This window comes from Mastomys coucha, unplaced genomic scaffold (assembly GCF_008632895.1).
Source record: "Mastomys coucha isolate ucsf_1 unplaced genomic scaffold, UCSF_Mcou_1 pScaffold12, whole genome shotgun sequence".
NCBI classification, from domain to species: domain Eukaryota; kingdom Metazoa; phylum Chordata; class Mammalia; order Rodentia; family Muridae; genus Mastomys; species Mastomys coucha.
This window is the reverse complement of record NW_022196894.1, coordinates 48,182,804-48,208,672: the sequence shown is the minus strand read 5'-3', so window position 1 is coordinate 48,208,672 and position 25,869 is coordinate 48,182,804. Positions and strand designations below refer to the sequence as shown.

Here is a 25,869-nt window from a genome sequence, read left to right as displayed (position 1 = left end):
GTGTGAATATCTCCTCCTGATCTGGGCATGCAACCAATATTCCATCATCTGCAACAGCCGCTTGCCAACCTTTAATTGCACTTTATATAAATAAGCAACAAAGGAAAGGACTTGGAAAGAAGAAGACTGAGTTTAATATAAAGAAATTTACTAAAGTTAAGAATATTTGCTTCAATAAACATATTCACCAAGCACACTGTTTATTTAAAACAACATTCATCAACATTTATTGAAATCTGACACTGTGCCAGGAACTAGCTGAGCTAGGTGTGATCAGCTGGAGATAAAGACAACAGTCTTATTCTGAAGAAACACACTTTGAATTGGTATTCCTTCTACCTGCCAATTCCATTGACCTGTGGCTTAAAGTTGAACTTAAAACAACTCACTAACCTCATGCAAAATTTGATTCCTGCCTCCCTCCCCTTGGAAACAACTTGAGTTCCTGTTACAAAAAAACAAAAACAAAAACAAGTATTCCTCAAAACCATAATTTCAACTTCTGCAATACTATTTTATGTTCCACCACAAATATAAATAGTGGCCAACATATCAGTGAATTATGCTTGGAAACTTCAGTTGGAAGGTTTCCTACTCAGAAAGTACATCATAAACAAATATAGTATTTGTTGCACTTTTTTGTTACCTTGGAAATATAACAATAAAGTGCCTGAGATGGAGATATTAATGAAACTGCAAAGCCAAGCCTCTGTGTGTTACCATGCTCTCATATATTCATAAAAACAAACACAAGAATGGTAGTCCTGACAGCTGACTCCTACAGGACTCCCACAGTCTTTGCTTTTTTGGTACATCTGATGGTGGAAGGAAAAGTCCACAGGCTATAGACAGTAGTAGAAGATTTGGGAGTTAGGGACAAAAGACAGGAACTTAGTTTGAGAGGTAGAACAGGAACTCTAAAATTAAGAATCTGAAGTGGAGGAACTCTTGGGTAACGACAGAGACAAGAGTCTTTTTTTGGCTCCTGAGAATGTCTGGAGAATAAGGACTGAGATGAGGCCAAGTGCCCCACAGTGTTAAAAGACCAAAGTCTTGAGACACTATCGGGTTTGGTGTTGCATGCCTGTATTCCCAGGACTCCAGAAGTAGAAACAGGAGGCCAGGAGCTCCTGGCTGTCCTTAGCTATATAGCAAGTTTAAGGCCTGCATGAGCTATGTGAGACCCTATATCAAAAAAACAAAACACAAATAAATAAAATATAGGGTGTGGGGGTGTGTATGTGTGTGTGCGTGTGTGTGTATACACATATTTGTGCATAGGTGTGTAGAGGTCAGACAATAGTACTATCATTCTTCAGGCACTGTCCACCTTGTTTCTTCAAACAAGTTCTCTCACCAGATTACCAAATAAGCTAGGCTGCCTGGCCAATGAGCCTCCAGGATCAATAGAGCTACCTGTCTCTATCTGCCTAGTGCTGGGATTCCAAGCACTGGCCACCACCCCTGGGTTTGGTTTTGTTGGAAGGAGTTGTTTTGTTTTCATTTGGGTAAGACTTGTTTTTTGTTTTGGGTGAGTGTGTGGTAGTTTCTTTTGTGATGTGGATTGTAAGAATGGACTCAGTTCTCATGCTTAGAAGTCAATGTTCTTTACCCACAGAGTATCTCCCCAGTCCCCAAATTATAGGTTTTGCTCTTCTGTTTATCTTTTGGAACAAAATTTTGTATTAGTAATATTTCTGTAACCATGACAAAACACCTGGGACATTCAATCAGGACATTCAATCAAGGAGGGTTTGGGCCAGTGAGATGACTCAGTGGGTAACTTGCCACCAAGTTTGATACTTGGGGCTCATATGGTGGAAGGAGACATCCAACTCTTTGAGGCTATACTCTAGCCTATATGAGTGAACTGTGGCACAAAAATTGTAACCTAAAAGTTTTAGAGAGCTGGGGGTTCATTTGGGCTGATAATTTAAGAGGTTCCAGTCCACATCATTTGGTCCCATTACTTCTGGGTCTGTGCTACAATAGTAGACCTAGCGGAGTGTGGGTAAGCGGAAAGCCACTCAGTGACCGCCAAGAAGCAAAAAGGAGAAGACAGGGCATAAGCCAGCATCCCCAACAAGACGACATCCCTCCAGTAACTGCTCGCTGCTGTTAGGCTCTACTCTTTAAGATGTACCTCCACACAGCTTTGGAAGCCATGTATAAGCCATACTAAAACGCACCTATTTGGGAAATAACTGTTTTTTTGAGAAATAGGACACATCAAGCCTTTATGAGCTTTGCCATATTGGTGGCAGACTCTGTCAGTGAGGCAGGGCAGGAGTTGGGACCATGAAACATGAATCTGTGTCTGGGGCTCTTCTGGGGTTCTCCTGTCATTTCATGTTTGTTTCTTTTCTCCCTCCTCCACTCCATACCTTCACCCTAGTGCTTAAGCAATGATGGAAGGTATGGGACTTATTCTAGCACAAGATGGATGGGATGAGAAAAAAAGACAAGAAGATGAAAGAAAACCTTCCAGGAGGCCTTAGAAACAAGGTAGAGGTTGAAGTTTAAGCTCAGATTTTAATGCGTTCTAGTTTGCTTTCTATTCATAGGATAACCATGACCAAAAGCAACTCAGGAAGGAAATGGTTCCTTCCTCTTACAGGTTATAATCTTCCATGGAGGGAAGCCAAGGCAGGAGCACAAGGCAGAAGCTTGAAGCAGTAACCAGGTGACTAGCTTGCTCCCACTGGCTTGTTCAGCTACCTTTCTTAGATAGTCTAGGCTTGTCTAAGTATGGCACTGTCCACAGTGCACTGGGCCCTCCAACAATTATCAATTAGATAAGTGCCTCAAAGACATGTCCACAAGCCAATCTTATCTGGACAGTTCTTCAGTTGAGGCTCCCATTTCCCCAAGTGACTATATTTGTGTCAGCTGAAGCTATGACATGACTGTGGTGTGGTCTGAGTAAGAAGGGTTCCATGAGTTTGTCGTATATTTGAATACTTAATCACCATGGAATGATACTATTTGGAAGGATTAAGAGGTGTGCTTTGAGATTTCAAAAGTCCATGCTAGACCCAATGCATACTCGCATTCTCCCTCTCCCTCCCTCTCTCCCTCCCCCTCTCCCTCTCCCTCTCCCTCTCCCTTTCATTCCCTCCCTCCCTCCCCCTCTCCCTCTCCCCTTCCTCCCTCCCTTTCCCTGTCCCTCTCCCTGTTCCTCTCTCCCTCCCTCTCGCTCTTCCTCCCTCCCTCCATCTTTTGCTCCCTCCCTCTCTTCCTTTCCCTTCCTCCCTCTCTTTCTCTGCCTGCAGGTCCAGATATAGCTCTCAGCTAATGTTCCAACATGTGTGCCACCATGATCTCTGCAATGATAATGAGCTAATCCTCTGAAACTGTACGCAAGCCCCAGTTTAATGCCTTCTTTTATAAGAATTGCCTTAGTCATTGTGCCTCCTCCAACAACAGTACAGTGCCTAAGACAAGCACTAAAGACATTTCTACCAAGCAGGGGTACTGGGGTTAAGTAGCTGTAAAAATACTATTGACAGTTGGACCATAACATATACCACATGTTATAACAAATAACAAACAAAACATGGAGTGCCTCTTCAGGCAATTTAGTGAAATGGATGTTCATCCCTTTTCCTCCCTGAGTTACATTTTAGCCCCAAGGAACTGCCCATGCTTCTAAGAGTGGCTCCCAATAGATCTCCCCAATCTATTCCTTTGGTCAAGGTTTCCACCTATTTTTAGATGTTTCCTTTCTCCCCTACTGTTAACTAGGATAGGAAAAGAAACACATGAAAATGTGGTCAGGTAATAGTCTGATTCTGTCGCTGTATTCCTTCCACTAATTGTTGCAGAAAGATATTCTCATAGGACAGTATCTTGATGAAAGCTGCGACACATCTTTCAGATATCAGAACATTGAAGTGGGGTGCCACTCTCACTTAGAGCAATCCTCGGTCAACTTATATTTTCCCAATATTAAGACAATAATTGCTTGATTCGCAGGCTGTAATTGGATCACAGCCATCAGTGGCATGGTTATTTGTTGTTAGAGCAATATTCACAGAATCATGCCTATGGCAGCCCAATTAGAGGCACACCATCAGTGACCCAGCTGGCATTTTCAATATGCTATCTCAGAGGTATGATCAGAAGACAAATCAGAGCTGACTTAATGAAGTTTCTGATCAGAGGCTTCTCTGAAGACAGTGAGTTATTGGAGGAGACAAAGAGGAGCTGATAGCTAGTAAATTTATGCACACAGTCAGAAGACAACAGGAAAATCAATGGAATTTACTGGATTCAGTCACAAGTGGTTTCTACCACAATAGAAGCTTTTTCCTCTCTCAACAACAGGGTCCCCAAAACTTCAATGGATAGCAATTAAAAAAAAAACCCTAAAACTTACTTAGTTCTATGATATTTAATTGTGGGATTGGGGAGATAGAGATGGGATTTCCAAACTCAGCTTTTGAAAAAAAAAATATCCTGGCAGATTTTTGCAAGCTAATCTCTCCCTAGTATGGGTTAGAGACATGACTTCATCCTTAGCCATTAGAGAATCATGACACTAAGAAGCCAGATACTCCTTATTGTAGGAACGGGCACCTAAATTTTGGTAGGCCTGAGTGAATGAAGGCTGTGTTACCTACAGGTATATGATCTTGCTAGATTTCCTACTCTGAGCTAATATTATTGCCTATTAACTAGAGATAATAATAGACAGTAATGCAGAAATGAATAAAAATACTTACTTTGATGCCTAACAACTGCTATCGCTGCTTCTACTAATATCATTAGATAGACTGGGCAACAGCCATAAGGTTCAATAAATTGAGACAGTAGAAAGACTGAGGGCCAAATTTCTGGTCCAACTCACTGAGAAGGAACTTAAGACTGAGAGGCAGAACTGATTTTCTTAAAATTACTTGGGACTGTAGAGTTTGGACAATTGTGTCGGGTTCCAGATGATAGGTCATGCCCTTCAGACTTCACTGAAGTCTTGAATTCTAATCATTAAAGGACTGGCCATGTGTAAGGAGGAATGCACTGATTTAGAAGCCAGATAAATTAACCAAACTAACACCCTCTGACTGGTACCTCTAATAACAAAACAGCAGGCTGTACTCGCCAAAATTAGGAATCTTCTTTGATGGCTACCCCACTGAGCCTCTTCCTCAATCCATACAGCTCATGTCTTACTATCTGTGAAACTCTGCTCTTTAATGTTCCAGAGTATCCTTGTTGGTCTTCTATTAGCTGAACTTTTGGCCGGGTGCTAATATACGACAGCACAGTAAATATGTATACACACACTTATATATGGTGTGTATACATACAGGGTATCAAATATGTATGTATGTATGTCATACAGGTAGTTATACACTTTTTATTAATTTCCTTATCTTTTGTCGATGAGGTTTTGGCCACTAAAAATCTAGGTTAAAAGCTAGCAATAAGACTCTCTCGCGCATTATAATTCCGGTAAGAACCTTAGATTGTATCTCTAAAAGTTAAGTTTGTATTTGTTTTTTAAGTTGAGAAGCTGAGACTAATGTTTGTCGCTTACATGATTTTTAAGGGACAATGATAAATCACTGTACAACCAGTCATACAGGGGGACCACAGAGTTTGACAAGCAGCTTGTTTTAATACACCTAAAATAAAATATAGTGAGCCACAGAGACTGTCTTACTTTTCACTCCTTTTTTTAAAGTATGGGGTGTTTCTCTTTCCCACAACCATTTACCTGGTTTTGGACATGTGCTACTAATTTTTATTGGTAGGTTTCTCTCTTCTCGTGGCCTTTCTCCCTGTTTCCATGTCTTTCTCCCTCTTCCTTTAAAGCATTTTTTTTTTTTAAATAGCACATGTGGTCACACGAGTAGCTATCTGCCAAACAAGGTTACATTCAAACGTAGATGATCTTCTCTCCCACACATTTTGAACCCACACGCACACGTAACTGCCTTTCTTTTCCAGGTTGATCCTCCAGTTATACCTGGCTTCCTGCTCCAACTTCCTGTTTCCGATTAATTGTTCATTCCCCACCCTCACCCCCATCCCCACCCCCACCCCCGTTCTTCCCCAGGGCCTAGCCCCCCCAACCCCACCTCCCCCCACCACTTAGACTCACACCACACTTCAGCTTCCATTTGTCCTCTGTATGTGGCTGCTTAAATGTATTCATCTGATCTATTCTTATTAACTCCAATGTAGACCACTAGGGTAGGTCTCAAACACACACTTCCTCCATTATGGTTGGGGAGGGGGTAGCTATTTTTTTTAACTTCATTCCTTTTATTTTCCCATCCGTATACAGAATAAAGTTCAGGAATAGAATTTATTTTGTGCAATGAAAACCACTGAAGTTTCCTTAGTTTGAATTTCAAAAGCAAGTAAGCAGAGCTAGCTATAATTTAGTGAGGAGAATATAGCCTGAGCTGTACATGTTTTCACTTATCGGATTTTTTTTCTCATTGACTCTCAATGGAAGAAAGAATTGTCCACACTGAGAAAAGATATCAAAAGCAGTCTTAATCTAATTTTCTTCTTTTTATTTGTTCTAATATTTTGGTCCCTTTGTGGCTTCAAACAAATTAACTTTCAAATTTTTCTCAGGAAAGAGAGAAGAGCCTTTCATCAGTTTTATAGTTCACTGAAAATGATTTTTAGAATAAGTATGTTTTATAGAAACAGTGATTATAACTCTGTCATCTGCAACAATGAAGTGCAAGAAAGTAAAAAAGAAAAAAACACTGTCAAATAATATTAAAAAATTTCAGATTTGGGTAAATTACTAAATCTGAGATAAGAGCTTGCTTAGTTCCCCTATGCACTCAAAAACAAACAAAAAAATGGAGTTTTGAATCTTCATGTTTGTAAAATTAATTTCAATATACTGATAACTTTGGGAATGTGCATGACTAAGCAGACTAAAGAAGACTGAACAAAAATTGTAAAGATCGACTTCACTGTGACTCATCTGAGGGAGACAAAGCACTAGGTAGACTCATTCTCTCTCTTTTATTAAAACAAGCTCAACTCAGAGGCAAATGGAATTCTTAATCAGGAATGAAATTTCCACAAGTATTCAGGTCCCTTGTTAGCTGCAAATACAAAATATCCTTTAAGGACAAGAAAGTCACTCACGGACATGACAAGCTGGGTTGCTCCTGATACTTATCTCAGAGCGTCCATGTCTCCCTAAGCAGTAAGCACTTCAGCTGGCAAAGCTTTAAAACATAGCTCCATCTTCAACTCTACTGTGGTGTGCGTTTCTTGTAACTAGGTCTCCCTTTGAGGGACAGACACTGGAAAAGAAATGAAGATGGTGTGTCTTGCTCCCAGCCTGTGAAATATAACCATTTTAATTAGTCAAGACAGCCCCAATGCCAACAAAATAAGTAAGTTGCAAATTGACCAAGGAAGTACTACATTCCTATGTCTGCCATCTTGGTTTTATCTCACCAATTGGTATTGTATTTAGTTGAATCATAATAACATCATTTACGGCGTCTCATGTAATGTTTTGATATATGCACGTGGTTGAATAGCTGAATCAAGTTAATCCACATATTCACCTCAATTTCTTTCCATTTTTTTTTTTTTTTTTTTTTTTTTTTTTTTTTTTTTTTTTTTTTTTTTTTTTTTTTTTTTTTTTTGGAAATGTACTCTACATCGCTTTGGATCTCAATGTTCTAATGATAATTTTATATTTTTAGGAGCATCCAGCTGTGTTTTCCACAATCAATGCCTTTACTAATCTACATTCATGTTAATAGTGTGCAAATTTCCCTTGACCCCACATTCTCATGGACACTTATCTTTCTAGCCGGTATCCATTCTAACAGATGGGATGTGATAGCTCAATGAAAATTTTTTCCACATAATTCTTAGCCATTTGTATACCTGCTTTTGGGAAATACCAGTGCTTTGCTTGTTTTTACTTACTCTCTCTCTCTCTCTCTTTCTCTCTCTCTCTCTCTCTCTCTCCACTCCCTCCCTCCCTCCCTCTCTCTTTCTTTTTAAGATTTATTTATTTCATGCATGTGAGTACACTGTCGCTGTCGCTGTCTTCAGACTCACCAGAAGAGGGCATCAGATCCCATTACAGATGGTTGTGAGCCACCATGTGGTTGATGTGGTTGCTGGGAATTGAACTCAGAACGTTTGGAAGAGCAGTCAGTGCTCTTAACCGCTGAACCATCTCTCCAGTCCCCTTTGCTGGTTTTTTATTTGGTTTCTTGCCATGGATTTTCTCAGTTTAATTAAACCTTTATTTGATGTATGTTTTGAAAATACAGACTGGGAGGTATAGTCACTCTGTGGAGTGCCGCCTTTTCTCACCATCTTTTGTTTTTTGTTTTGTTGTTCTTATTGGAGTTGTGTGTTTTGGGGTCTTTGGGGGGAGAGTTGTTTTTTGGTTTTGGTTTTTTTGAGACAGGGTTTCTCTGTTTAGCCCTGACTGTCCTGGAACTGGCTCTGCAGATCAGGCTGGACTCGAAGTCAGAGATCAGCCTGTCTCTGCCTCCTGAGAGTAGGGGTGAGTTTTAGCTACACTGCTTTGTGCTCCCTGCAGACCGAAGATGTGCACCGGCCCAAGAGCTATCTTTGGATCCTCAAATGAAACACACACATTATCTTTAAAATGCTTTGGCTATCACAAAGGCTGGGAACTCCTAAACCTCCTGCTACCCTAGGCCAAATTGAGGAAATGGCCAGTGGCCACTTACCTGTAGTCTTAAACGGCTGGTTGGTTTTATTTCCTGCCACTCCTGTGTCTCATCCTTCTACTCTGAGTCATGATAATTCTCTTTCCTGTTCCTCTCTACATCCTACCCACGCAACTCCAAGTGTCCCACCCCATGCCCAACCATTGACCATTGGCATCTTCATTGATCGATCAAAATCCAATTGAAAAGAAAGACCTTCAGTGTCTGAACATGCAGACTCCTGATTGAATCAACGCATTAGAACCAATCTCTAACACCTGAGCGCAGGGATTAAAGGCATGCACCACCCCTACCGAGCTTCTCACCATCTTCTTACATGTTTCATTTGTTCATTAAGTCAGTGACCACTGACAATGTGCTATCTGTCCTAAGTTCACATATATATATATATGTATATATATATATATATATATATATATACATATATATATATACATATATATTCATTTTAATATAAGGTGTGAAATATGGGGCGGCTTCAGATTGTCCACAGCAGCTGACTATAATTTGCCCTGTGCTCTAGCAGGGGTTTGATTTTGCCATCTGCAGATAGTTTCTGAAACTGTGTGACATTTGGAATTCTGGGGACTTTCCAGGGGTATATAAATGCTAGGGCCATTAGAGAGTCCTATGTTGTGAATTCTCAGTTTAGCTCTCTACCCCATTTTTAATTGGATATTTTATTTATCGTGGGTTTATGGATAACCAGGAAAGATTCATACAGAGAGTGTATAAGTCCACAGAGTCTGTTTCCTTGTAGCTTTTGCTTCTTTTCTTCTCTCTTCTTTTCTCTTCTTTCTTTCTTTCCTCACCATGATATCATCCTGGTATTTCCAGTTCTGCCTAATGCCCTGGCCATGCCTTTTGTTGCTTTTACAGTATGGTTCAACGAGTTCATTAGGTTCCTTTAAACACTATTCTTCCCTTATCATGCCTCCTTTCCCTGCTGTTGTTGAGTAATATGCTTGGTTGCACTACACAAAGGCTATTGCATACTCTCCTACCAAATCTCCAGCTACAGTCATTCTCACCTAGACTCCTCTCATCTTCTGCTTCCAGATATAAGCAGAGGTCTGTAGGGAAAGTCTAGGAATCCTTTCCCTCCTTGGTTAAAAGGAGACACGTGAACACACATAATTCCCTTGTTTATCTTCTGACATCTGTTTGTTTTCTTCACAGTCTTCCTCTCTGCTCAGTCTTTCATGTGTCTTTGCTCATACCTTGAGCCTGCATGTAGCTCTCTCCAATTTCTCTCCTGAAGAGTGCTCATCTTCTCCCATATCTTCCATTGTCATCTCTAGTCAGTCTCCCAACATCCCATATTCAATCCAGACCATTCTTCCAAATTGTAGATACATAATTTCAAAATCTTTACAGTAGCTCTATGTACCACATTGGAATGTGTTTTAAGAATTTTTAATATGGAGTGCTTTCAAATAAATTTATGATCTGTAACTACCCTCATAGAAAATGCCTGTCCCCTAGGGTTTCCTCCCATAGTAAATGATACCAGCATCTTTCTCCACATTCCAACTAGAGCCATTCGAAGCATTTCTTGCTCCTTCAGTGTCTCCCTTACCTCCCAGCCCTGCCAAAATAACCAATCACCAAATCTACTTGGTCCTGCCTCCTCTCTTCTTCCTTTTCCAATTTAAGTCACCCTCATCTCTTGCCTGAACCCACATAATTTATTTCTAAATAATTTTCCCTCTAGACCACCTATTGTTTAACCTCTACCCCACTTTTCGAATGACAATAAAAAGCAATCATTTTACATGTAAATTTCATATAATTTTTCCACTCAAACTATTCAATGGCTTCTCAACATGAAGTGTTACCTCTCAAATCCTTCTGTGTGTTTCCTGAGTACAATCAAGCGACTTCTGCCTGAGGGTGTTACTTATGCTCCACCAGGCATGCTGTTCCTTCTACACCATGCACAGCTTTCAGGTATGAGTTTAATTACTACTTTCTTATGGAAATCTCCTTGATTAGATTATAAATAGTATGGGGTTTTATATTAACTCTTACACCACCCTGTGAGTTAGTAATGAAATTGCATTGATATCTGTGAGGGAGATCTGACTTTATTGGGCAAGCTACACGAGAAGAGTGACTAGGTATAACTTATCTACTAGTAGATTCTCAGAGAACAGCAGCCAGGAATAATATGTATTCAGTAAGTCTTGCTGGAAAAATAAACGGAGTACAATTTGGGTTGCAAATTCAGTTACCCTGTTATGTTCAGCAATGTATTTGGCCGGATACTAAATACAGGCCTTACCTACATATGATAAATAATTATGATAATTATTAAATTATATCTACACTTTCACAAAATTTTAATTTTAAGATTCAATAAATTTCTCAAAAATAAAAGAAGTTCTGGATTTTTCTAGAAAGTTCATTTTAAGGACAGATTTTCATTTGTTTGTTTATGTCATTGTTTGGGTTGGGTTTGGGGGGTTGTTGCATTGTTTATTAATATAGTTCAGGTTGGACTGGAACTTACTGTGCCATTAATGATGATTTTGAACTCCTGCGTCTCCCAGATCTTTGCCTAATAAATGCCAAGGGAAAAGCCACCCACCCACTTTTGAAATAGGAACAGTCAAAATTGTATTTAGACATTACCAAAGCTCCCCTATGGGAGAGTTGAGAGACTCTTCCCAGCTAAGAATTGCCAAGAATTACCTCTCCCAGGCTGAGATTACTGGTAACTGAGATAACTTAATCTTTCTTGAAAAACCACCAGCTACTCAGTTGTCGTGTATTTTTTTAAGAAGAAAAATAAGTCAAAATTCAATTCAACTTCAGTAAAATGAGCATTTTTCCCACCAACATTCAAAATATATTAGAATAACATTTATCATTCTTTTGAAGCATTATCTAAATGGGATGAAATTTTAATTTCAAATCTAGAACTGTGAAATTAAGTATGAAAAAAAAGTGAAAATGTGACATGTAAAATTTTCTTCCACTATGTTCTCCAAGGAAGACTTAAAGGCCAGCCTGAGTCTCGGAGGTCCATTACTAATGCATGTGGGAAGAAGATGATTAGCATGTAATGAGAGACTACAGGGGGGAGCCCTACCAAAGAGGAAGAAGACTGATGAGGGCTTAAATTCTGGACATGTTCACATTCTCAAGGGCTCTGATTTATTGACAGAAGAATATTATGGCAGACAGAAGTGAGAGCAGGAAATAATTAGAGCACATTTTTCAACATCAGTCCTTTTGACATTCTGCACCATGTAATTCTTTGTTTCAGGTGACTTTCCTGTGTATTGTAATAGACTCAAGAACATCCCAGGTCTTTCCTATTAGACGCCAAGGGCAAAGCCACTCACCCGCTTTTGAAGTAGTGACGATCAAAAATGGGTTCAAACATTGCCAAAGGTCCCCTACGGGAAGTATGAGAGACTGTTCACAGTTAACAATCACTGAATAGAAGAAAGTCAACGTAATCTGTAGATTCAAGAAAAGCACAGAAGACACAGGTTTTCTGTCATCATCAGCTTTATTCAAAAACTGCTTGTCCCCTAGAGTTTCCTCCCACAGTCAATGGTACCAGCATCTTTCCCCACGTTCCTGCTAGAGCCATCCTAAGCATTTCTTGCTCCTAAAGTGTCTCCCTTACCTCCCAGCCCTGCCAAAATAATCAATCACCAAATCTACTTGGCCCTGCCTTCTCTAACCTTTTCCAATTTAAGTCACTCTCGTCTCTTGCCTGAGCCCACCTAATTTATTTTCTAGCAGGGTTTCTCTCTAACTTACCTTTCCTTGCCTCAAACCCATATTTCACATGATGAAGAAAATAATCAGTTTAACATGTAAAACTCACCAAATGATTCCTCCACTTGAACCACTCAATGGTTTCTCAATATGAACTGTTTGGAATCCTGGAACCCTGACGAGTAGCAGTGAACTAGAGTCAAGTGGCGTGCGCATGCTCCGATGAAGTGGCGCCTACAATCCATGCAACCAAGAACCTTGGTGTGTCCGTTTGGTACAGTACGGGTACAGATGTGGGCCCGTCTCCTGAAGCTCCCTGTAGGAGTAGTCTCAGACTGTAAACATCTGGGAGGAAGAAGCTCTTGTTGCTACTTTTTGTGTACACTGGTCACTTACACTTGGATCATAAGGAAACCATGGCCATCCCTCTTGAACCTGGTCCATATGGGGAGAGCTTTGCCAATTTGCCACGGACCCAAGGCCTTCGTCTTTGTTATGTGTGTGCCCATGTCTACAATATCTATACCCTCGGGAGTCACTCGGGGTTTCCTCTGCTTCGTATAGGCAGTGTTAAACGCAATCATTTCAGAAGTGGACTCTTAATCCTACCTCCTCCTCCTTCGAGAAAGAACAGCCTGGCCTCTGGAGCTTCAGGAAGAGTCAGTTGTAAATGTTTCCAATCCTCACAAGTGCGTAGAGCTTGCTTTTCTGTATCATATTTCATCCTGCTTAAAACAGAATGAATCCCCCCCCCTTTTTTTTCAGACAGAGTCCTGAAACTCTCTAAAGCAAACTGTAATGAGTCAGTATAGTTCTCACAGGCGGTGTGATCACACACCCGCAGCATGGAAACAGATCGTAATTTCCTCAGCTAAGCACCAGATGAAGAACTTGGCTCCCGTGGAGGGGCCATGTTGCATGAGAAATATGTTTGCTTTTGTTTGTGTGTTGTTGAATCTATGCAAGTAAAAATATAAGACTGCATTGAAAGCAGAGTGCCAGAGACAAGCACAGGGTACCCTGGAGAGTTGGTACAGAGTCAGGAAGACTTCATTGCAACGTTGAATGTCTGAGTTCTGTCTTGAAGTTACGAGGAGCAAGCCATGAAAACCGCACTCGAGGGTAGGAGAAAGAGCAGGCTAAGCAGAAATGCAAGCTGGGTGCAGAATTTGAAGAAGCACAGCATCGTTCTACAGGTAGGGGCTGCTCAGCAGAGCTGGATTATCCACTGAGACTTTGGGAAGGATGATGGGATCATTTGCAGAGCAGAGACAAGATCCTGAAGGAGGGGGAGCTGGGTGATAGGCTCATGTTCTGTTGTCTAGGAGGGAGCTGGGTGATAGGCTCATGTTCTGTTGTCTAGGAGGTCCTTGATTTTAAGACACACCATTCATATTTATAAGAGCTCTCAAGAGAATTTAGAAGCACTAATCTAAATACACACAGTTTATTAAAAATTAACTGAGACATCACTTACTCATGTTGTTTTAATACTTAAATCGGAATTTGCATCTAAACCTTCTTGACAAATCAGGATACGAGAGACACTTTTAAATCTCTGGTGGTCCCTGGGCAGATTTATTTAGCTTTTCACTAGTACCTGTAGTCTTAACTGTTTTAAGATTGACAGTCATTTCAAGCTAAATCTAATTATATTAGGATTTATTCTTCTATATTTTCTGTTTCCTGTTTGGTTAAACTCAGAAGGACTGCTGTTGCTGCTGTTGTCCTTTGAGACAAGGTTTCTCTATGTAGCCCAGGCTGCCCTTGAACTTACAGAGATCCATCTGCCTCTGCTTCCAAAGCTAGGGTTAAAGTGTAGCCTGGCTTAACTAAGAGGATTTTGTTTCTTTGTTTGCCTCTTTTTTCTCTAATTTAGTTTATATTGTCATGAATCAAATAGCCTCTCTTAGCAGTTAGTGTCTTTTGACAGACTGATATTCCCCAACTGAACAAAAGTTCTGTGTGAATACAAAGTAACCATAATAACTCCTACTCATCCTGAAAAGCCAGAGACAGCTCTATGGCAGAGTCCTTCTATAACATGTATGAGATCCTGGGTTCAATCCCCAGGGTAGCAGCAAAGAAGGAAGAAAGGGTAGGAGGGAAGAAGGGAAAGGATTGACGAAAGGAAGGCTGTCTTTAGCCTCCATAGAAGGGTTGATCTTGTTTAAAAGAGTTAGAGAGGGGAGTGGGCAAGATGAGACAGAAAGAGGGACTCAAGAGGAGGCTAGACGAAGAAAGAGTGACGTGATCAATACATGAGGTATTTATGTAAGCAAGCATGATGCTGAATCCCATTAACCTGTATAGACAATGTGCACTGATCAATACATGAGGCATTTGTGTAGGAAAGCATGACGCTGAGTCACATGTATTGGTAATAGAAAGCATAAGTGAAAGCAGAAAGCAGATGACTCAACAAGAGACACTAAGACTAAGCAGAATGTGGTTCCTTCAGTTTCTATGAACCATGACCCTAATGCTGATGCAGCAATTTAAACCTCCATTCAATTTGAATGCTTAGTCTGTCAGAATGTAATTCCTTATTAAAATCTCCTTTCACTGACTGGGTTTGGCATCTTTCAGATCTGTCTCTCTGTCTCTCTCTGTCTCTGTCTCTCTGTCTGTCTGTCTATCTGTCTGTCTCTCCCTCCCTCCCTCCCTCCCTAGCTGAAGCTAACGTAGAGCCCACTATGTGGGTCAGACCAGCCTAGAATTTAAGGTAATCTTTCTACTTCAGCCAGGCATGAGCCACCACAGCTGACTGTTTTCCTTTCTATTTCTGCCCCTCCCAATTCAAACACAGGGAGGCCCATGGCTCATGTGCCCTCCAGACAGCAGTCTGCTGCCTCTGTCTCTACACCAAGTTTTTCATTCACCGCTTGACTGCTTAGCATCCTGAAGTTTGAACCTGATGTTAGGACATTCTTTTTATATATATATAAGATTTATTTATTATTATATCTGAGTACACTGAAGCTGTCTTCAGATGCACCAGAAGAGGGCATCAGATCTCATTACAGATGGTTGTAAACCACCATGTGGTTGCTGGGATTTGAACTCAGGACCTTCAGAAGAGCAGTCAGTGCTCTTAACTACTGAGCCATCTCTCCAGCCCCTAGGACATTCTTAAGACTTGAGAGTTGGTCTGTTTGTTGGGGGCAGCAATGACACTCAGAGCCCTTCCCTGAATATTTCTCACGTCTCTAGTTAAAGGTTTTTTGCTTTTTGTTTTTTTTAAGTTGTTTGAGACAGGGTTTCTCTGTATAGACCTGGCTGTCCTAGAACTCACTCTGTCTTCATACATACACATACAATACATATTTGCACACAACACATATCATCCCAGTTAGTTTGTTGTTGTTGTTGTTGTCGTTGTTGGTTGGTTGGTTGGTTGGTTTGGTTTGGTTTTTGGTTTTTGGTTTGTTTTGTCAACTTGACACAAACTAGAACCACTGGGAAAGCAGAAACCTCAATGAAGAAAATGCCCCCACTAGACTGGACTCTGAGCAATCCTGTTAAACATTGTCTTCATCAATAATTGATATAGGAAGGCCCAGATCACTATGGGTGATATCCAACATAGGCAAGTGGTGCTGAGTTGTACAGGCAGCTGCCAAGCCATGAAGACTCAATATGCTGCAATTCTCATGAATTCTGCTTCAGATTCTGCCTTCAGTTTCTGTTATGGTTTCTCTCAGTGGAGTGTGGCCTGAGATGTGTAAGTCAAATAAACTTTTTCCTCCTCAAGTTGCTTTGGGTCATGGTGTTCTAATACAGCAATAAAAACCCCAAGTAATACAAAGTTACACACACACACACACATACACACACACACACCCCTCAGGCTACTAACCCTTATCTCCATTCATTCTTCCTCTAGACACTGGGGAGGTCCCCAGCCTGCATTTTAAGAGCACTGCATTTCACTTTAAGGATATGAGAAAATATCCAGATGCTAAATTTAAGAGAGGAATAGAAAATATGAAATCTGTCCTCCAGCCCTTCGTAACTGGCTGAGCCATGTTATTGGGATACAGCCACTGTCCAAGCCAAGGCCTGCAGAAGGATAATCAGAACTTTTCCCCGATACTACTCCTCTGTCTTTCCCTCCTCTCTCCCCAGCATGCCCTTTCACAATCCTTTGGAGCCAATAGGGATCAATATGCTTTGAATCATATCTTTATATTAGTTAAGAGGATATTCATGATGAAACAAATATGCCTGTTACAGCCTGTATATGGCTTTATAGAACAAAACACTTTGGGTTAGTTCACATTGTCATGGGTCAGTACGGACACTCCTGGCCAGACGTCTTACTGTTTTGTCATACAGAGACAAGGCTTCTTCCATGATGTCATTCTGGATTTCTCTTTACCCTTGCAGAACCCGACATATAAGGCTGCTATGAACTAGGCTAGGCACTGTCACACAAACCATTTCCTCTTCTGTTCTATTGAGTAGGACTCATTGATATGACTGTACCTGTCAGGAAAGCTGAGGACTGGTCTCTAGCTGTATGTCTCAGAGGAGAGCAGCTTTGTGAAGAAAGCATCGTAATGTGAGTCAGAAGGAGGAATCATTTTACACTAGAGAAGAAATATTGAATTCTGAGTTCTCTAAGCTCCATTCTTTCTAACACCCTCAAGGAATTTTTATAATCTTTTTCTATGAGCTATTATCTTTGAAACTATTGTTTTATGTAAAATCCTCTTTTGATATTAGAGCCAGAAGTGGCTCTTTTTCTATACACTTCTGATATAATTTATGTAATCCCATAACATAAGCTCCCCTTGAAGCAAATGGATATTTCTAAGTACTCTAAATTGCAAAAATTAAAGCCTATTGATAATTTCAAATTTCCTCCCTTATTTAAAATCACTGTAGCACTGAAACTTCCTTATAAGACTTCCAGATATGCCCAAGGAGGGGTGGCATTGAGCCTGAAGGAGGTCACAACCTGTTCTTATACTCTACATAGTAAGTTTGGATTTAAACGGAGACAGAAAGTATTTGCTCTATGGGCAATTTATTCCTAATCCGTAAAATCTATTCTCCTTGCTACCAGACCATCCTAACTTCTGAACTCAGAGTGGTCCATGTAGAATCTTCTTAAGATTTAATATTTTTATTTCCCAGTCTACATAAACATTATATGTTTACCCTTCTGAGAACTTTGGACAGTGGAAATAGAAATTCCAGAACAGTATTTACAGTGATGACTCCTTCAAGAAACTTCTATTGATATATACATTAGCAGTTCAACTGGATATGGGCAACCAGATATCGGGGTACAGAATTTAGCATTTGAGTATATAGCAGCACCAGCCCAGCCCCCACACAAAACAGCAGAGAGCAGTAGATATGAGTGGAAAGCAGATAATTTTTTTCCTTCCCCACTGAAAGAAATAAATAGGAATAATAATGAGTGAATTATTTTTCTTTCTTTTTTATTCTGACAATTTTGTTCTGTGGCCAAATTGGCCTTAAACTCGTGTTCCTCCCATCTCAGGTGAGAGTAGAGAACTGTGCCTGCACACCCCGTAGAGAATATTTTCCTACATCTTCTACCTCCCAAAAGAATACAGTCACTCCTTTGGATTGAAGCATCAATGATTTGTGAGTTTCACGGCATCATTTAGCATGTAAGTTTCAGGTCACAGACGAACATGTTTTAGCAGTCAGTATTGACCAGTTACAAATCACTAGTTCAAAAAAAAAATGTGGCTCCTGATCACATCATTGTAAAAATTCTCCATCCCTAGGTTTGAGCAAAGCAATAAAACAAACCACAGACAAGCCGCTTGGAAGTGGTATCCACCACCAATCTCTCCAGCTTGGACCTCACCCCAAAGAGGTAAAAGATGGGGTGGGAGGAGTCCTGATCCAAGTGCTCCATATATACCACTCGCTCTATGTCTTTCAAACTTTACCTTCTTATTTTTATGATAGGTTTTGGCCCAGTGTTAATTTCTCTATAATATCCCTTTGTATTTCAAAAATCATAGTCACTTGTATCACACACACACAAAAAAAAAAATCCTAAAATACAGGAGTGGTAGAGCAAATATAACTTTCTAGCAGCCTTTTTTTTTTTTTCGAGACAGGGTTTCTCTGTGTAGCCCTGGCTGTCCTGGAACTCACTCTGTAGACCAGGCTGGTCTCGAACTCAGAAATCCTCCTGCCTCTGCCTCCCACGTGCTGGGATTAAAGGCATGCGCCACCACTACCCGGCTCTAGCAGCCTTTTTAATTAGAAGAAACTGTGGCCTAACAGCTGCAAACGTTAATCAAGGAGCAAGACTGCCTGTTCTAAAGTCACACTGGCCCACTGTGACATTAGGCTGTTTCTTATTCTCTCCGTGCCTTGGTTTCTTATTAGAAATTTCAAAATTAATATCTGCTTTATATATTATTACAACACTAAAGCTATTAGGGCACTGCCTGCCGCATATTAAGCGCCCAGGAAATACGACCTGCTAACATCTCTTACGGCTTTTCTAAAGCTTTCATCCTTCTACCTTTGCTTTTTACCATATTATTTTCTCTAACACTCATCATGAGTGCCAAGGATAATAATTAGTCACTGATGATGGTTGTAATGCAAACAATAAAAATCAACTCATAATAGTTCTAACGGGAGGACTTAGAGTTCCCGTTCTGAGTGGCTTAGAGCCTATTATTAGTGGAGAGTCTCATCCCTCTCCTGGCCAAGGAGCAGAGAAAAAGAATCCAATGCTTGTGTAAAAACAAACAAAAAACTGATTTTCAATAACTAATTTGCCTCATATTTTATTACTTTGAACAACTTTACTTGTAGTACAGTTTCCTCCGATTGTTCATTTCAAAGGCTACTGCAAGATATAATTTATCACAGCATAAGACACTTTAGCTTACTTCATAACAAGATAGGAAGCCAATTAACCCAACTAATTTAGCAACAAATTTATTATAATAAAAATAGGAATTAGTATGCATCAGACATTACCCAAAACCTTTTTAAATATATATATGTGTGTGTGTGTGTGTGTGTGTGTGTGTGTAAAATGTCAACCAGGAGTAGAAATTAACTAGACAACTGATTCCAGGGTTAGAGATTATAGCCAGAGTCCTATTTTAATGGAATTTTTTATTAGTAGGAAAGAAGAATATAGAATTTTTAACACAGAAAAATAACCACTCTGACACTTAGACCCAAAAGGCTAAAGAGAACTATCCTTATATCAAGCAAACACAGTGGCCTCATTATGCCTGTAGTCAGTGTAATCCTTAGCCATTAGCTGAGATATAGATTTTTGTACATCAGGGTATTGTTCTCCCTATGAAAGAAGTGCCGTTAGAAACATTTCAGATAATTTATTGTAAAGCTTCTTGGTGTAGCTGTAGGGTAGTGGTGATGGTGTGGAGGTAGGGAGAATGCTATTTTTAAGATTCTAAAATGACTTTTTAATGCTGAGTATAAAATAGCCTGATTTGAACTTGAAAATTCCAGAAGGATTTCTTCTTGAAATGGAATGAACTCTTCTCTTGAGGAATTGCATAGATGAATGAAAAGATCTTCATATTACATATGCGTGTATGCTGTATGTATATATATGCAAATGTCCATGGATATATGTTTACACAGTGTATGTTTGTATTTTGGCAAGATGTGCATGCTGTGAGGAGCCATCTAGATGCACCCTTCATGTCTCACATACATCTCACACCTCAGTTCTCTATAATGGTAGCTCTCATAGAGAGGAAGGTGACTCAGTAAAATTGCATGCATCGCTGGCCCAGTACACCCAGTGCCTACGCAAGGTATATGGAGAAAGGGTCATCCCCTTTGCCTCTGTTCAGAGATATGAAGGATTATCTCAGCTGTCCGTGATGGAAGCTGAGGCCTCTCCCACATCTATGCTTCGCTCCTTCCTCCCTCACGTTGCTCTGGACAGTATGCCCCCAATCAACTTTCCTACAAGCTATTCTCAGAGTCTGTTACCCAAGGGACTCAGACTAAGACACTGAGCACACATGATTTAATATCACTTCTAGGAAAAGGTTAATTTACACATTTATAGTGTTGAAGGGAGATGGGAGTCAGAAGGACTCCTGAATTAGTCAAACAGCGCCTTCAAATGAATCAGAAAATATTTAGAAGAAAGAATGGTACTTTATTACTTTACTATCCTGCTACTTTGTGTGTCAACTATTAGCACAGATACACAGAGGATTATGTAGACTATAGAAAGGACTCTCAATCCAGTTTTGCCCATCATATCTCTAACCATCTCCACCAGCCCACCAGTGCCTGTCGAAGGCAGCAGTGTGGGAACTGAATGGCATCTGGAAAATGAACAGGTTCAGATTAAAAATAGGAAGAGAGTGACATAAGACTGGAGAGATGAGGTGAGAGAGTAGGATCTTCCCAACACAGTGATGGACGGAATGTGGTACTTTAGATCATCAGCAGATAGCAGAGACATCCAGCAAGATATAATCAGAACACATCAATCACTGAAACTAAGTTGAGCACATCCATAAATTAGAGATCAAAGTATATAGGAAGTTGGCATCAAAGATCCCAAAAAGCAATAAAGCCATGGAACTGAGGTCCAGAGCTGAACTCTAGCATGGTGCCCATGAAAAGGGCATGAGATTAACTTGGAGGGGGGAATAAGTATCTAAAAGTAGATACTTAACTCTCGGTGCTTAACTCTCAGTACTTAACTCTCTTTTGGCTCCTCAATATGATTTTCCAGTATTTCTTCAATGTATCTTCATCATAACAATAATCACCCTTTAAAATAATGCTGACAACTGATAATTTGGGGAGAATTTTTTTGTGTGATTGTACAAGATTAAAATTAACCACAGAGGAAGGAGTTCAGTTTCAATGATATCATTTGCAATGCTATTCTCTTGCAATGCTGGATGGCAAGCCTATTCTGATTTGAGGGTTGGGGGAGCTTTCCATGTCCTCCATGCACACCACTGCAACACAAACAGGAGACAGCAAGGCTCGGCAAGTGAGGAGAATATTTTAATGATAAACTTGTTTCTGCTAATCCAACTTCTCAGAGACTAAAACTTGAGCACAACCTGGCAGTTTAGTCTTCAGCAAGACATGGGCCAGTTGCCAAAACTCATGAACAGATTATAAATAACAATACCAAATATGTGTTTAATCAATTTCTTCTTTTTGAGGGCAGGATTTGACTGACTGGTTAGCTGATCAATTGACTGGTTGATCAGTTGACTGATTGTCTAACTGAGGTAGGGTTAAATTCAGAAACAGGGATCAGAAAACCCCACCTATAAGAAGTGAAGGCATGTGAGAAATAACCTAGAAAAGTGGCAGCCCATACAGGACAAGTCCTAGGTTAAAATGAGCAACTGTCAAGTGTTGAGATTTGCTGGGTGGGGGTTGCAGAGCTGGGCAGTGGTTAAGAGCGCCAGCTGATCTTCCAGATGACCAAAGTTCTCAACACCCACATAGTATCTCATAACAGTCTACAACTCCAGTTCCAAGGAAACTGATTTCTTCTGGCCTCTGAATGCACCAGTCACTCCCATGATATATTGACATACAGGTAGGCAAACTAACATACACATAAAAAATAATAATGTTTAACTTAAAAAATGTGCTGTCCAGTGAACATTTGCATCCCTCCAAATTTTTATATTGAAGCTTAATCACTGATGTGACATCATTAGGACATGGAGACTTTGGATGCGATTCAAAATGGGTTAGTGCCCTCATGAATGACATTCAGTGAGTTGCCTGCCCTCCTTCTATCATTTGAGGAAAGGATAAGATAATTTAGTCTATGAGCCAGAGTAGCCCCTCAACATACACATATGGGACATAAGTCCCATTGGCTTTGAATTTCCCAGACTCCAGAAGCATGAGAAATAAATGTCTTTATTCATAACTACCCAAGCTACAACATTTTGTTAGAGCAGCTAAATGGGCCAAGTCAAGGATCTGGTAGTTATTTCAAAAAAGAAACAAGGCCGCCTCTGCAGAAGAACTTTCCAGAAGAACTCTTCTGGAAATAGACAAGTTGCATACAGGAAGGGATCCACTCATCTCACTTATTGTTTGTGAAAAAGATCTTTGCTCACAAGCGCAGAGTGTAGGCACATTCTATCACACACAAACCTAAAAGCTTCACTCTATGTTTAGAGTATGTTCTCTCAGGGTATCCACCAGCCTCAAGAGAGTTAAACTCATTGGGTTTTTCACCCCCTGTCATTCTGACAAAGCCAAAATATTCTTTCAAACTCAATCTGCTTTGGCCTAGTTATATCTAAAAAGATTGACTTAGACAAGGATGAAGGCATCTTACATCCATTTAATAGCTTATATAACTCAATTGTATGTTAAGTGAAGAATGTCCTTATTTGTAGACATGGACATTGAAGCTGTGCTATAGATAAGTAGACATCTTCCCAAAAGGCTTCAGAGCCACAGCAAAAACAGAAGCCTCTGTACCCCTAGATTAGTTCCCTTGCATGATTCCATAGAGCCTCTTTGAATTTATGGTACCAAGACAGAATCAAATATTCTGTCCTATTCAATAATGTTCATCAAAGGAACAGCCTTTGATGAGCATGGCTTACCTGTGGCAGGACAGTTTCTGTCACAATTGCTCTTGGTTAAAATTAAAATATATATATATATAATATATATAATAATATATATATATATATATATATATACACATTAAATATAAATAAAGCACTTGGACCACATGGCTGTACAGGTTCCAGCTTTCAGATACAACCACAGAACGTTTTGTCCAGAATTTATGTGACCTTTGGGTTACCCACTTATTTCTTTTTCTTATTGGATATTTTCTTTATTTACATTTCAAATGTTATCCCCTTTCCCTGTTTCCCTCCCTCCCAGAAACACCCTGCCATATCCTTCCTCCTCCTGTTTCTATGATGGTGTTCCTCCATCCACCCACCAACTCCAACCTCTCGCCCTCAATTCCCCTACACTGGGGGATCTATTGAGCCTTCACAAGACCAAGGACCTCTCCTTCCATTGGTGCATGACAAGGTCATCCTCTGCTACATATGCGGCTGGAGCCATGTGTACTCCTTTGTTCATGGCTTAGTCCCTGGGAGTTCTGAGGGGACTCTGGTTGGTTGATATTGTTGTTCTTCCTATGGGGTTGCAAACCCCTTCAACTCCTTAAGTCCCTTCTCTAACTCCTCTATTAGGGACCGTGCACTCAGTCCAATGGTTGGCTATTTTGTTTTTTGTTTTGTTTTGTTTTTTTGTTTTTTGTTTTTTTTTTGCTTAGGTTATTGACTTTCATAACCCCACCCCACCCCCCAGTATACTGGTTCATGTTTATGTCAGTTTGACACAAGCTAGAGTCATTTGAGAAGAGGAAACCTCATTTGAGAAAATGCCTTCATAAGATCAGGCTATAGGCACGCCTATAGGGAAGTTGATGGGGGGAGGGCCCAGCACATTGTGTGTGGTGCTAACACTGGGCTAGTGGTCTTGGGTGCTATAAGAAAGCAAACTGAGCAAGCAAGCCATGAGGAGCAAGTCAGTAAGCAGCATTCCTCCATGGCGTCTACATCAGCTGGCTCCAAGTTCCTGCCCTGAGTTCCTGCTTTCAGCTCAGAGGATAATTTTTTCAGTTCAGAGGGTGATTTTTTTCATTACGGCAATTGTAACCCTAACCTACTATGATACAAGTACTGCTTAAAAATTACAGGAATATGCCTACAACCCAAAATTGATGTTATACGTAGTATACACGGATGAATAAGCAATCTTCAGGGATGTGAAGTATTTCATATTCCAAAGTCATTCGGTTCCATTTGCACACTCGACAATTTATCTTTATCCAAAACAGGATATTCAAGGGGACTTACTGATGGACTCTTCATACCCAAGGAGCATCCCACTTGACAGTCATAGCTTCAGAAGATAATTCTGAACGTACAAGGTAGGAGAAACTGGGTTGCTTCTGTTCCATGGTTGCTGTTTCTTTAGAAGACTACTTATTCATTCCAACAAAGCAACACAATGAAGGCTGAAGCTTAATGTGAGAGGAAATTGTCCCAGTGGTTCCTACTCCTTCAGGAACTGGGACTATCAGGCCATTGCCTGCATTTATGATGCTCAGTGTGTGTTAATCACTGCCCAACCATGCATTTCGTTTTCATACTCCTTGTTATCCTCATACACACACGTCAGCTTTTATCAGTTTTCTTCTTTTCCAAATATCCCCTAACACTATTTTATGTTCTTATTTTCAGATTTGAATTCAACTTTTTACTTCTATAGTTTTAGATAGCTATGAAGAAAATCTGTAGTAAAAATAATAAATCCACCCTTAAAGTTTGACAGATTATATTTCTTTCATTAATGACGGGGTTTTCCCATGACTTGCTTCAGTTTTCCTCATGAATCACTGCTGTAATTTATATTAAATGTTCCATCATCTTTTATTTCACTTCTGCTTTACTTTCGTTTTTTCTTCTATTGACTTCTCTACAAGTTTATCCAGTTGATAAAGACAAAGGATTAAAATTCTTGCCTGGCAGTTTATCTAAGTTGATACGTAAAAAGGGATAAAATATCCCATTAATAAACTCAACTGTTAGTTTTCTAAAAGCTTATCTTATAAGAACTTAAAATATAAAAACAAATTTTTAATATCTTTCTGAAAACTAAAATAGGTATATAATTTAATTATTCATTTTATATAGGCATTTGAACAAGCCTGAATCCTCAAAAAATAATGAGATAGAAATAGCTAGCTTTTCTAGAAGAATCATTTTACAGTTTAACTCAGTCATCACTGAGATGAATTTCTCTGTTATATCATAAACTGAGACCAGATACCATTATGGCCCAAATATGAATGAGTTGCCTTTTTAATTACTTCTCCTACAAAGATCATCTCTCTATAAAGTTTGAAAGGAACCCTAGAAGAATTGAAAGATGTACAAAACAAAAAAACAATTGGGTAGAAATAGAAACCCTCAAGCTATAAAAAAAGAAAAAAGTTTCAGAAACTGATTCTGGGTCTTTTCCTTCTGCATAATATTTCAAGAGATTTTCTGCTTTGAAAAATCATGGTACTAGAACTAATTGCTAACTTCACTTTTAAAGTAAATAGTAGACTTCAGATTATTTAAAAAGAAAGGCCTTTTTCAATTGTTTCTGGAAAATGACTTTCCTAAGAGTTTACATGCAACTAAAAGGCAAATACTCTCAATTTTCCAAAACTATATTTCTACAAATGTTTCACCATAACTCCTATTGTTGTCTAAGTCAGAATCTGGAAAACAGAGTAAGATACATGCTAGGCCAAATTAAGTCTTTGATTAAGATCCTATCTCAGGATCAACATAGGAGGCTGCTGAGGAAACAGAAGTAATAAACATCCACCTCTCCGTCCACTCTC

At 39.8% G+C, this 25,869-nt stretch overlaps 2 long non-coding RNA genes across 5 annotated transcripts in view; one reads left to right on the top strand and one right to left on the bottom strand.

Moving 5' to 3' along the window:
- The window catches only part of LOC116085976, an 80,666-nt gene that overhangs the window by 46,873 nt on the left and 7,924 nt on the right, over positions 1-25,869 (bottom strand). The window contains exons 1-4 of one of the 4 annotated variants that reach the window (XR_004116767.1): positions 13,050-13,203; positions 12,550-12,756; positions 12,056-12,173; positions 7,123-7,321 (exon numbers count right to left, since the gene is read on the bottom strand). This is a non-coding gene — a long non-coding RNA (uncharacterized LOC116085976). Of the gene's footprint in view, positions 1-7,122; positions 7,322-12,055; positions 12,174-12,549; positions 12,757-13,049; positions 13,204-25,869 lie in introns of those variants that run through there. The other 3 variants (XR_004116768.1, XR_004116770.1, XR_004116769.1) reach the window with 3 other exon arrangements.
- On the top strand, positions 18,209-24,912 carry LOC116085978. The gene is made up of 3 exons (XR_004116772.1): positions 18,209-18,300; positions 24,310-24,402; positions 24,716-24,912. It is a non-coding gene; the product is annotated as an uncharacterized LOC116085978 (long non-coding RNA).